Below are 14,269 nucleotides of genomic sequence, written 5' to 3'. Positions count from 1 at the left end.
AGCCAGAGGAACTCATCACGAAGACTGGAATGGAGGGAATGGAGGGAATGGAGAAAAATGGAACGCGCCATCTTTGCACATTCCCCCAGTACACACAGCCCACTCGAAGTCCAGCTGGACAGCTCACACAAAGAGCCCACACACGCACAGTGCACAGGCTTTTTCCTCTTCAAAATTTCACAACCCGGGTGTCCAGCACAGACCCCAGCGCGTTAACGCGTCCTGGGCGTGAGCAACCCAACATGCACAATGCAGTGCGCGGTCATCACCGCAGTACCAGCGAGCTACTATCCCGAGCCTGTAAAGAGCCGGCCTCTGCACTCCGGCCAGCCCTTCGCCCGCACCCCAACTCTACTCCACTCTCACAGACACACGTGAGCCCGTGACAGCCTCAAGGACATAGCAGAGGAGCCGAGAAGTCCTGTCAGCCGTCTTCCGGCCACTCAGTAGTGCTGCTCCGCACCCTGGGACGTCCTGGCAGGCGCCGCGGCCTGAAACGGCAAGGAACGTCCCTGGGACAAGACCCTCGCACCCCTCCCCACCTTGTCTAAAAAAAAGGACAACTGCCGCCTTGCATGTCAGCCCAGGCTGGCTGGGATTTACACTTTGTCGAGGTTGGGGGAAGGGCGGGGGGTGCGTGCGCGCGCGCCTTTTCTTTATGCATCTTGTTTTTTTAATTTGTGATGGCGATGTGGTTGACTACGGAAAATGTACCTCTGGATGTTGCTATTTTGGTTTAGAAAGAGTTCTCTTCTGTTGATTTGGCCGACAGCTGCAAATTCATCAACCCAGAGTGGAGCAGTCAATCACCCTCCAGGGAGCCGAAGGCGGTGGCGGGCTTCCTGGTCCTGAGGCTGGAGGCCGCATACTGGGTGAAAGAGGCGTCTGCCCCACCCCCCGCCCCCAGAGCACGCACTTTGCGCCGCTCACCAGCCCAGAGCTGCGTGCTGGGCACTCGCGTGGCCATCCTCTCTTGCCCAAGGCATTCACACTCACGTACCTGTGTTAACACATTTAAAAAATATTTGCTGCAAAGGAATGTAAATAATATAAACCACTGGTCGCAAACATCCTCTGTCTTTATGCAAAATTTCCAGAGGATGAGTAGAGGAGGAAGAAGGAGGGGACACCCAGATGGGGAAGTACATAGATGCAATCCACAAGCTAATCCAAGCACATTCATTCCCAGGGGACACAAGTGCAATTCAAAAGTATCCAAAGGGGTGCCTCAGGGACCTCCCAGCATGACGTCTGCATTGTTTATCTTCAGGAAGCCCCTACACTGAACACCCAGTATGGTAAGCCCTCTCCCACTGCGCCCTTCAGTAGTGGGTCCAGTTCTTAATACCTCTTGGAATCCGTTAATGTTTGCAACAAATTGATATTTATCGACTGAGGCAGGGCTGGTTGCATGTATTCGGTTTAGCTGCTTTCCACGGCTTTTACATTCCTTAAGTTATACCCCTCTCCTTACTAGCCTAGCTACTATACTACTTCCACCTCTTCTCCCTCCGACTCCTGGGTTCCCGGTGGTTCTAGCGCTTCAGGTTTCTTGTCCCGCAGCGCTATCTAGTGGTCAGTGCGAGCCCTGGCGTCGGAGGTCAAAGTTATAGACGTAGAGTCTAGAAGTTAATAGTTTTAGGTGAGTTTTTGAAAAGTGTTTCATTCACATATCTGATTCCCGGGACTGATTGAGAGAGGTCAGGATGGAAGAACAAGCGGGGAGATGACGTGAACTTTCTTTGTGCCTGTTAATTAGCCGCCTATAGAAATTCTTGCCCTAAGGCTGCTGAGAGGTTCTGGTGGGAGGGCCAGTTAGACAAAGGGAAAAGTGCTAATTTCAGGAAGAAATTCAGAATATAGCACCGCCCTCAACTTTGAAAAAGGCAAAAGCGTCCTCATGGATTCGCTTGAGGTTGACTTAGACAGCGTTCTGCGCAACAGATGAGAGTGTTTCCCTTACAAGTTCTTGTTGATTTATCTTGTGGGGAGGAAAAGAGAAACCTGGGCTGACGTGCACTGATTGTCCTGCTTTGGCTGCTGCACTTTGGCTGTACCCAAACTGGGCTTTAAGGGTCTTAGGTGAAGAAAGCCCTAGACATAAGGCTGTGAAGAGAGGAGGTAGTGCTCTAACTACACTGATTCTCAGAGCAAAGAGGCAGTGACCAGCAAGAACTGGAGTGAATCTAAATCCTCTCGCGTGCGGCAGGCAAATAAAATCACATTTAATGAACACCTTCTACGTGCCTGTACAGTGCCAAGCTCAGAGCAAGGAATACAGAGATAATTCAGATGATGCCTTACCCTACAAACTCTGTCAAGTATACATAGGGCACCTGAAGCAACTTCACATGGCCCATTTAAATCTCCCAAGAAACTATGCCTTCAAATGTTTTAAAATTAAAAGCGAGAAGCAGTAGACAACTACCCTACTGAGCACTAGCTGAGGAATCCAGACACCAAAGCTATACCTAAGGAAGGAAGAGGGGTACACTGCACTCCGTCTGCCTTTTTGACTGATGCTGCTTCTTCAAAAGGACTATTTCTGTGACAATCACAGGCTTTGTGGGCACTTCAGCCAGACCTTCTTGCCTGCACTGAAACAACCTCTACCATCAGAATGTGAGCAACTTTGGGGCAGAAAACAGTAACTACATCATATTTATCCTACTACACAAAGTAGGTAGCTGAAATCTTATGTGACCTCAAAAAGTTGTGGTTGAATGGGAAGCTATGAATCTTCAAAAACACTGCATCTAAATAAAATATCTTCTTAAGGTAAAACATTTAGATTTAATGAAAGTCAAGTGCTGCTGGGAGTTGATTACTCAGTTAGCTCTGACTTCCTTGAGCAAAGTATAGCAGATGAAAGGAAATTTCACTTAAGAGTTAAGAAAGCAACCCTCTGCCATTTCTTCTTTCATTTCTTTAAGATTCAGTGCTATTCGAGTCATTCTTACCATTGCAGGGGACTTATTTATTTTGTAACTATCAAAGTAGCATGCGGTCCAGAATTTCTAGTCACGCCACTGCTCTGCATGTCAACAGTTGGTATGTATACACTGACATACACTTTCAGGTTGATGGAAATGTACCATGATGGGACTATGAAAATAGGTTTTATTGGTCTCAGTTGGAGTTCCTATGTGGGATGAAGTGTAACCAGACAAAGCTTCCACTTGATAATGCATTTTTATTCATTTACTAATTAATTCAGCTACATTTATGGAGCACTGACATCCAGGTATTCAAAGCAGACAAGATCCCAGACTTTAGAATGTGCCTAAATCCAGTTTGGAGTGTGCCCTCTGGTGGAGAAAAAGAAAAAGGATGGCTATTATCTGATCAGACTCAGTGTTAAATCATTTTTATCTTGATCATTCAGCAAATGATGTTATTCTAGTCATGACGTTCCTTATGAAAGGTAGGAGGTTATTTTTTAAAGGCAAATCAAAAGAATCCCTGCTCATAAAACATTTCAGTGTAATAACAGAGACCAGAAATAAACATAAGCAAAAGTCAAATGACTCAGAAGAGATGTGGAGACAGTGTGTAATTGAAAGCCCAAAGAACAATGTGAAAAATAATTTGAGGGGAAATTCATGGCCTAGAGAAACAAGATAAATGACAGCACAGGAAGCAATCAGCTTAATCCACCGTTTAGAATATTCCACAGGAAAAAAAAAGCGTTTCTCCACAAACCAGTTTCTCTATAAACCAATCATTCCACAAACTGATGACAAGAAAAAGGGTGTGAAGAGGAGATTGTTATGAAAAAATATTTAGGAGTCATAACAATGAATAATAATAACAACAATAAAAATAGTTGTCAAGAACTGTGAAGGATCTGAAATTTTATCCTAATTGCAAGATAACAAGTTAACCTGCTACAGTTTCATGGGTGCTGATACCCAAAGAACCAGAGACAGGTCTATATTACTCACAGCGATAGCAGTAGACAAGAGTATCATCATTTGGGTCGGGTCCCCAAGCCCCATTCCCACAGGGTGACACAAAGAGTTCCCGGTGACCCTTGCATATGCAGTGAGTTGCATTACAGAAACAGAATCTGAGCTTGGAGATCCGAGTCTTTTATAAGGACTGTAAGCCTGCCTGACTTTTGCCCTAGAAGGAAACATTATCTTAGTTAAAGTGGACAGTAAACAAATTTGCCCTTTGCTCTGGAGGGAGAAATTATCCCTGTCTTCCAAGGCTAGCATACAAACACCCTGGAAGAGATTATGTGGCACAAAAGCAGTAAGTGTCTCTGCTCTAAAGACATGAAGAAACGTGAGAGACCTATGGAGAAATGTGTCCCAACAATAAGAATTGTTGGGAGTTCATGGGAGGGAGAAAGCCTTGTATGTTGAAGTGGTCCCTGAAGGATTTCATGAAGATGAAGATTGTAATGGACTAAGAGTAAGCATTCTAAGCACAAGATTCAGAACGAGAAGTTGAAAAAAATAGCAGAGGACAGGAAATGTGTTGGGCAATAAATAAAGCAGAGTTGTTTTAGCAGAGGAGGACTGGGACAGGACTAGGAAAGTTTATGAACACAACTGGAATGGTAGTAGAACTTGGAAGTAGCCGAAATTCTGGAATTTAACCCTTTATATATCACAATTTAAAGAGTGTATTCTAGACACAGCACATGGCATTTTATATACATCAATCCATGAAATTTAATTTTTATCTCTATGCTATAGATAAGACATTGAGGCTCTGCTGAAAAGTCAGGTGATTTGCTAGTAAGTTTGGAGTCAGGATCTGAACTCAGAGCTCTCTCTATAGTGGAAAGACCAATCAAGTCCATGGTCTTTCCACTATATTAAAATAAATGCTTGTTAAGTGAAAGAATGATTTTTAAAAATCTTGTAAAAAAGAATCTAATTTGGCAATGAAGTTCAGAGTAACTTGCTGGGAAGACAGCGTGCAAGCAAGGACACTGGGAGAGGGTGTGCCAGAGTCCAGGTAGGGTACACACAGGGTTTGTATTATAGCGCTCAGAGCAGCGGCATGAAAGAGGAAGATGACTGGCTTTAGGAAGTAAGGATGGGAAAATATCTTAAGATGACCAAGCAAAATCAGGTGACTGAGAGAATGATGATGTTGCGGGGAAACTTAGGAAAGTAGGCAGGCAAGCCAGTTTTAAGGGAACATGACAAAATGTCTTTAGATGTGGTATATACACATATACGTATATACACACACACACATATACATATGCATGTATGTATGTATGTATATATGTATGTATGTATGTACACACACACACATGGATCAAAATCCATGGAGTTTTTTCCTAATAAAGTTTATAGGTAACTTTCTACTATATTAATAAAATTAGTATCTCAGATTCAAATACAGACTTTTTTTTTAGAGAGATGCATCATTTTTTAGGATTTTGCAAACTGTGAAAAACTACTAGAGTCACATTTGCACTCTGCAACAAGCAGTTATTCAAAGGGAAAACGATGGCATTGTTGCTGTTACTTGGCTCTCCCGAAAGTTTGTTCATGGGTGGCTGAATACATAGCACTGCATGTGATACACAAAGCATCTGGGAAATGCTTAAACAATTTTCTCCATCCTCCCCCTATCTAGCTGCTGCCCAAGTGTTGGACTCATCAAGCTGAAAGTACATAGAGTCCTCAGTCATTGTTTAAATTGAGAAAATCATTTCAAACTCTCACACATGGTCTAGTTTTTCAAAAAATATAGTTTTATTTATTGAATGGCTTCTCTTCTTTTATTTTTTTTTTCCTGGCAGCAATAGCTTTGGACCAAAACCACTAAATGCCCCCAAAATAAAAAATTCTGATTTACTGTTAGAAATACTTAAAACCATTTTTACAACAGTAAAGTAGGTAGAAAACGAAATATTGAGGATCATGTTTTTGTTTTTCCTTACACTTTTTTGAAATGAAGTATTGTGCCTTTACTATTTTTATTAATACCTGTGAGAAATTGAAATGTCTGGTCTTGCATTTTCTAGCGTTGCCTGATGCTCATTCAGATTTTTACACTGGAGCTAAGGTGGTCTCAGCACATAATGGGCTCCCACCATCAGGTCATTGTGTGGGCTCTGCAGGTGGCTCAGCAATATTCTTCCCACCTCTGCCCCAGGCAAGGCTACCACATGGCTTGAGGTGAACCTAATAGGTCTAAGTTTATGAGTCTCAAGCCTGCCTGCATGAAAGAATCCCTCAGAGAGATTGAAAAATATCTGTACTAATGTCTGACTACCACCCTTAGACCAATTAAATCTGATCCCTGGGGTGGGGCGTGGGCATCTATATATTTACAAATCTCCCTGGATAATTCTAATGACCAGTAAGATCTAACACACCCTCATCTAAGCCAAGCCTCCTTTGCTAGTCATGATATCTGTATTAAGGCATGCTGGGAACTCAACTGCCTCCCAAAAGGTTGAAAGGAGTTTTCTAAAACTGGCAAGTAAGATGGACTAACAACCTGTAGGAATGGCCCCCAAATCAATGGTCCAAATGGGTGTTTAAATGTGGGTTCAGTCTTACCAGCAGTAGTTAGGAAAATTATTATGAGGAAATCATAAACTGAGGGAAAGCTCATTGGTCAGGGTCATGGAGCTGGTACATGGAGCAGCCAGAATCAAACCAAGGCCACCTGCTTCCCAGGCCTGCACTACTCCCTTACATGATACACCTGGAGAGAATCTGGTTCATTGTCTCATTGGTTTTAAAGTTGAAAATGATACAGTTTCACTTGCCAAAGGATACTCGAGATACTATTTGTTTCTTGTTCTTACTAATGTTGATGCTAAAATATATATCTAAAGATGAGAAAATATTTGCTTTATTTTTTCTGATGAAAATATCACTAATATTTCTTTACTGTATTTATACTTAACAGATTAGTTGAATACTTTCAGAGAAAGAAATGAAACTATGATGAGCCTCATCTAATGATAATAGGAATTATCACAGAGTGATGGAACAAACAAACAAAAATCTTAGAAATCATGTAACCCACTGCCCCATTTCGCATTTATAAAACCCGAGAACCTAAGCTACTAAGTAGCTTGTTCAATGTCATGTTTCTACCTGCAGTGCCAGGACTAGAATCTAGGTGGCTGCTGCCTGGCTGGTCTTCTTTCCACTGTTCTGGGTACTCTATTCCTGCGCCTGTCATTAACTTTGCAAAACATGTTGCAAATCTTTGATTGCCTCACTGTCTCATGAATAGGGTTGGAACGGAGCAGTGGAAGGCTGCCACCTATCATAACATATCTGCATCTGCCATCTTTTAAAGTTAAAGCAAAACAAAACTTGCCACAAATAGGAAGTGACATATGCGAATACATGAGCCTGGCCCACCCAGCACTTACCAATATAGCTGATATTGCTGCTAACAAGGAGACTAGATGCCTCAGGACCATTGAGCTCTAGAGTGAGCAAGGTGGGGAGGCAGCTCCAGTGTCTACTTGCTGCAGATACTAAAGCAGCACCAGAGCAGTGTCCATGTGTTCTGAATGCAGATGAAAGGACAGACCCAGCACAATGGACTCCTGTCCTATCACAGGCAGTGTCTGCTCTCTTCCCAAGACCACCTCTGGGAATCCATGAGAACATTGCCACACACACTTTTAATCATCTCTCTCCTAAAGTATGTACAACTGGCAGGCTACTGCATCAGAAGTATTCTGCTACTAGCAACAGAGAACAGAAATAACAGGGACTAAAACGCTCATGAAAGTCAAGAGGTAAGTAATCCACGGCTGATGTGGTGGCTTTGTTCCATGCAATCCTCAGATACCCAGGCTCCTTCCACCTCATTAATATACAGATGTGGCCTCTATTTGAAGGTACCACGTAGTCCAAAATGGTTGCTCTGGCTTAAGACATGACGTACAAATTTTATCCTGAAAGATAATCAAAGGACAAAAAAAAAATTAGGGGGGGGGAGGGTCATATGTGATCTTCGTCATCTTCTGAGGAAGGTTCCCACAAGTTATTCTTTGATAATTGTGACTATATTTCATTGGCCAGAACGTAGTCGCAGGGGCACGTCTAGCTGCAAAGGTGGCCTGACAGTGTAGCTTATTCTGGCCCCCCATGTGGCCAACCAAAACTCTGAGATCCTATTTTTTATAGAAGAAGGAGAGATGGGATAATGGAAGACACCCAGTAGACTCTACCACTGATAGATAGCATTCCAGTAGTAAATCTCCACTTTCTGTGGACATTTGTGCTGGGCACTTGGTAGCTAAAAAGCAAGCCGAGCCCTATCCAAGGTGTCAAATGGTGCTGGTAACTGACATCAGATTTAATGAGACTCTAATTGAAACTTTGACTCATTCCATTCGGTCTGGAGAACTAGCTGCCAAGCACAGAGGAATCTCCTTTGTACTGTTGTATTCAGAAATTCCTTAACTCCTATTAACTTCTGGCCCTCACACTTAGCATAATTTTGAGATGGCTTTACTTGAAAGAAAGAACATCCTCTGAGCTAGACAGCTCATGGAAACAGCAGGTCCCCAGAGAACAATGGGGCCATGGAATCATCATTTGATGACATCATTGCAAAGACATGTGTTTTCCCTAGCGAGTCATTTACTCCATTAAAATTTCATTTCATCTTTCCTATCATAGAGGGCATTGAAAGGATTACATGACATCTTTTTTATAAACAAACATTATGCTGGAACACAAAAAAAAGGCAAAACAAATGTAGTTAAAAATAGAAAGAAAATACAGGAAAATTTCCAGGAAAATGTAGGCGTTTTATAAATGACTATGACTGAACTTCTCTTGTGAAAAGATACTTGTGCTTGCCTCAGAGACAACAGAAAAGTCATATGATAACTATATCCCATCAGAAATTAAAAAGTCTCCTTGTAGCATCTCAGGTCAATTTGAATCTCACTTCAAATTGTGTAATGTATTTTTTTGACATACCATAGAACCAGAAACTGGACGGCACATCTCAGTCTCATCTAAAACCTCACAATTTTGTTCTCTGGGTCTGAGATGGACTGTAATGGAAAGAGATTTATGAAAGTGCCACAGATTGCCTACTCTAAAGTGGATAGGATGTTTTAAAGGGGCAGGAAGAGATTAAATGATCTGAGAGGGGACACCATTGATATGGTAAGCTATAGATTAAAAGTCAAAAGAAGGTTTAACAGAAGAAAATTAAAGGCTGGAAAAGCAGTTTTAAAAATTGACTAAATAAAAAAAGACATTCATAAATTTTATATTGCACTTAACAATATATCTCAATGCAATTCCCACAACAATCATTTGATGTACATGGAGCTAATATTATTTCCTCAGCATCCCAGGTGAAAAAAAAATCTGACATTTAAATAGATGGTAACAGGATTTGTTTAAAGCCGTATGACTAGAAAGTGGCACTGCTAGTTCTCAAACCCAGATCTACTGCTACAGCTGGTGAAAGAGGAACACAGGCTTCGTGCTCAGGGCTCCTTCCAACCCAGTTGTTGGTCATTTGCTGCATCTCTCCCTCATCATGGCACTCTGCTCTTCCATCTTTTGCTTGTCCCTGGACTCAGACTCTCCACTCTCAGAATGGTTAGCTCCACCCAGCTCTTAGCTGGGCCTTTGGAAAATCGTCCTGCTAAACCTTGATGGATCTTATCAGGTCAGCTTCCTGGAGACTGAATTCTAACAAAGTATTTGGGGTGGGAGATGACACTGCAAAGAAAGCTTTTCAAGTACTGCTAACCAAAACAGTGGAGGAATTATTTGGGGGAAGTATGGGTCTTACTGAAAATCTTTCTACTCAGTAGATCTATTTATTTTTCACGCCTTTTTTTTTTAGTAACAGTAATATCTGACAACTATAAAACCAAAAAGCTAGTATAAGTATACTTAATGATAACTCATTTTAAAAGCAATAATGAACTTAAAACCACATATATGGCTGGTAGAAGTATAAATTGGTATGATTGCTTTGGAAGACATTAGCATTTTACTATAAAGTTAAACACACACACATCATACAACCCAGAAATCCCACTCCTGAATATTTACCCAGGAGAAATAAAAATATATATTCATATAAATACCTATACATGAATGTTTATAGCAGCGTGATCCATAATAGTCAAAAACTGAAAACAACTATGATGTCCATCAAATGGATAAGCACATTTAGACCATGTATATGACAGATATCACTTAGACATGAATAGGAATAAACTACTGACGTGCAACACGGATGGATCATAGATGCATTATGCCCAGTGAAAAAGTTAGACACAAAGGAATACACGCTATGTGTGATTTCACTTATATAACAGTATAGCACTGGCAAAACTATAGAGACCAAAATCAGAGCAGTGGTTTCCAGGGGCTAGAGATGGAGTAGGGGATTGACTGCAAAGGAAAAATAGTACTTTGGGGAGTGATGAAAATGTTCTTTATCATAACTGTGGTATTGTTAGAGGACTGTGTACATTTGCCAAAATTCATTAAACTGTACAATTTTTAAAGTTAATTTTATTAGATGTAAATTATTCCTCAATAAACTTAACTTTAAAAGTGTATTAAAAATGTGTTTGAGATTTTTTTGAATCTCAGATCTGAGAAAAATGTTTTTAAAAAAGAATTGCTATAAAATAGGCACTTTGCTGGAATTTGCTAGAAATTCAGAGATGAAAGACCTAGTCCATGACTTTAAGGAGCTTATAGTTTGATGAAGAGATAGGAGCAAATGAAGCCATAACATTGAGTAATAAGTGCATTGGTAGAAGTATGTACTGCAGGCTGGAGCACACAGTGGGGTATCTAAATCAGATTTCTGGAAATGATGGACTCCCAGAAAGAGAGATGGTTGAGTTGAGCCAAGATTCTGTAGGAGTTAGTTAGCCAGTTAAGAAAGAAAGACATCCTTAGTTAAGGAAGTGAAAAGTACAAAAAACAAAGAGAGAAAGTTTTCATGGATGAGCTTTAGTTTTGAAAATGCCAAAATGAATAAATTAATGAATAAGAGAAAATTTAGACAACAAAGTCAGAAAATAAATTCCACAGCAGTGAGACATATTAAAATGTGAGTTGTTTTTTCCAAGAACATGGTAGATGATCTTGAGAATCCAGAAAACCGAGTTCATAAATAAACAGGACTGTTACATATTAAGAACGTGCATTCTTTGCTTGAGCATTAATGATCTATCAATTCTTCAGTGACTCAACCAACACAGATTTTACTGATCTGTTCCATTTCTAATATCTACTGCTTTACTACTTTGTGCCCTGTTTACTTCAATTTGTTGATTTAACAGATTGACCTCAACTTTCTTTTTCCAATTGTTTTCATCTTTAAAAATAATTAAGCACACAAAAATCTGGCTGGCTCTGACTGTATCATTGTGGGACACACAGAAATTGTGTGTCTTATTTCATGGAACGAAAGTCCCTTCCCAAAGAGGCAAAAAAAGCAATACAATCTGATAATCTAACTAAAGCGTATATGTAGTCTCATAAAACAGGTTCTCGCATGTTTCCCAGAATACATCTATTTCTATGCCATTGGCCAGAATTTAGTCACATGGCCGTACCTAGCTGAAAGAGATAAAGAGAAATGTAGTCTTTACTTCAAGCAATCATGTGCCAGACGCTAGAAATGGTAAAAATGAGTATTGCAGGATAATCAGTAGTCCCTGAATCAAAGATGAGGGTCTCCTTATTTCCCAGAATGCTGGGGCCATAGATATAATGCATTTTCTAGTTAAAACATGAACTCAAGAATTTAATTATCAAAATTTCCCTCTAATTTGGAGCTATTTGTTTTTTCATCCAGTATAAAAGAACTAAGTACAGTGCCTGGCACAGAGTAAGTGCTAGATAATTATTGGCTGTTGTGGTCATGGTCTCTTTGTCATGAAGCCATAAAACCTTATAACTGCAAAAGAGATCATTTAATCTAATCTTTAACCCCCTCCCTACCCCTCACACAAATGTTCACCTACAGTCTTGGTAAGCTAGTTAAAACTAAGGAGGTGAATTTGGTAAAATAGTATTATACAAAAGCAAATAGCATTTAATAGTATATTGATAAAGTGCGAAAAGATCTTTGGTAGAGTTGTGTTTTCTTTTTAAAATATTTTTATTCCACTAAATTCCATCTCTTAGGCCTTCCTTAAAGCTTCTATGGCAGGTTATTTTTCAAATAATATGGTTCTGCCTCTGTTAACCACAATTTCTTGTGTTAATTCTTTCCTCATTCACAAAGGTTAAAATGTGTACTCCTGTACATGATAGTGCCAAAATTTTCCAAATAATAAGTTCTACTTGAATGTTTATTTTCTAATTATTGATCATTAATTTATTATAACCAAGCACATTTCCTAACAATTTGGTTACATTTTTGATAACAAAGCAAAATTGAACCAAATGAATTTGCCTTTTCTAGTTTTTATCTAGTAGCCTTTCCCAAATTTGCATAGCAATATAGCAAAGAGAATCGGCTTTCTTTTTATAAATCAGGCTTTTATTTCCAAGAATGTCACTGAAAATTGGGCTTTAAAATTTCAGTTTTCTGTGAGTCTTTTGCTGTTGACCAAAGTCAAGAATTACCGGTTTGTTGTACGTACTAGTGTTCTATTTTGGTAGATATTTCCTGATGGCTAATTTTGCAAGACAGACCTGAGAAAACCTAGATAAGATTGTTGATTTATTATTTTATTTTATTAGAAAGCATCCTGGGTAATTTCCATAGCATTGAAATGACCTGGGAGGAAAAAGAGGAATAACTACATTTTTCCATTAATTGCAATGTAATAACAAATAAATACTAGCGAGGACATTTCCATTAGATTTTCTTTTTTAAGGAAATTAAACAGAAAACAGCATTGCAATTTACTTAGGGACAAACTGTTTCGAGAACTGAATTTATAATTTGGCCAAAAGACTAATTACCTGAATTATTATACAAAGGAAACAAATTTGCCTCCAAACACCCTTAAAAAGGAGTTGATTCAACAGATTATGGATCATGTTCTTTAGAAAACTAAGTTATCTTTTGGGCACTCTCAGCAAGAATAAAATCTTTCAAGTGTTTCCTTATACACTAATAAGTGTAAAGTGCTAGCAATGTTTCTGACATCTACAATCTAAAATCAATGACAAATTGGTTAGAAAAAAAATGGCGTGGATGATAGAGGCTCTGTTCATCCCTCCGGTGACCAAATTAAAGTTAGGATGGTAATAAGGGGTTATCTTTTGGGCACTCTCAGCAAGAATAAAATCTTTCAAGTGTTTCCTTATACACTAATAAGTGTAAAGTGCTAGCAATGTTTCTGACATCTACAATCTAAAATCAATGACAAATTGGTTAGAAAAAAAATGGCGTGGATGATAGAGGCTCTGTTCATCCCTCTGGTGACCAAATCAAAGTTATGATGGTAATAAAGGGCAGCAGCATGGAAAAATTGCTTGGGATCTAGATGAACAAGCCATACAACTAGAGAGAAGTCCAGGAAATCATCCAGCAAAAGCAGAAGGTAGGATGGGGTGAGAACGTAGGGCTGCCCGGTCTCAAGCAGCTGAGTGAATCGGAAGCTGTGGCAGTGGCGGATGCTTCTTAAAAGGGCCATGTCCGCGAGAGGATTTTCACAGTGACGGACCTGCTCGCTCTGAGCACCAGTGCCAATTTGGCTGCACGCAGGAGGCACCAGAGACTTACAGGGAGACATTGTTGGAGTGAGGGCCAAGGCAAGACTTGCTCTGTACAGAAGTGCCAGCAATAACCATTGTTCCCTGTTGAGCCCTCCCCGCTACCAGCGTGCAGACACAGAGGCCACCATAGCTGTGATGTCATCAAACTGGATAACAGAGGTCACTTGCCCAGAGGATTCCCTGAAACCCTGCCTCTCCAAACTCACGGCTCCACCCAAGCCACATCCAGGTATATCCTCAGCAAGTCAGGTGTTCCTTGCTGAGCAGTGCCTAGACTCACACTAGAGACAGCTGGCTTTGGTTTCTGGTGTGCCCTTTTGAGGCAACTATAAGTACAGCATCTGTGGAGCACTTGCTGAATTTTAACAGGTGGCTCCGGAGGGGCAGAGGCTTGGGCTAAATTTGGCCTGCAGCTGAACTCCTTATAGGACTGCGCCACTGGACACCTACTTCACAAATCCACAATAATAAGACTGGGTGACTTAGGAGCTTTGCTTAATACATAGAAACAGACGTGGAAAGTCAGCCAAATGGGAAGACAAAGAAGCAGAAACCATATGAGAGAACAGAACAGAGATCCAGATATAGTG

The sequence above is a fragment of the Pteropus alecto genome, unplaced genomic scaffold (assembly GCF_000325575.1).
Source record: "Pteropus alecto unplaced genomic scaffold, ASM32557v1 scaffold7, whole genome shotgun sequence".
Taxonomy (NCBI): Eukaryota; Metazoa; Chordata; class Mammalia; order Chiroptera; family Pteropodidae; genus Pteropus; species Pteropus alecto.
The sequence above is the reverse complement of the archived record's forward strand: the minus strand, read 5'-3'. Positions refer to the sequence as shown.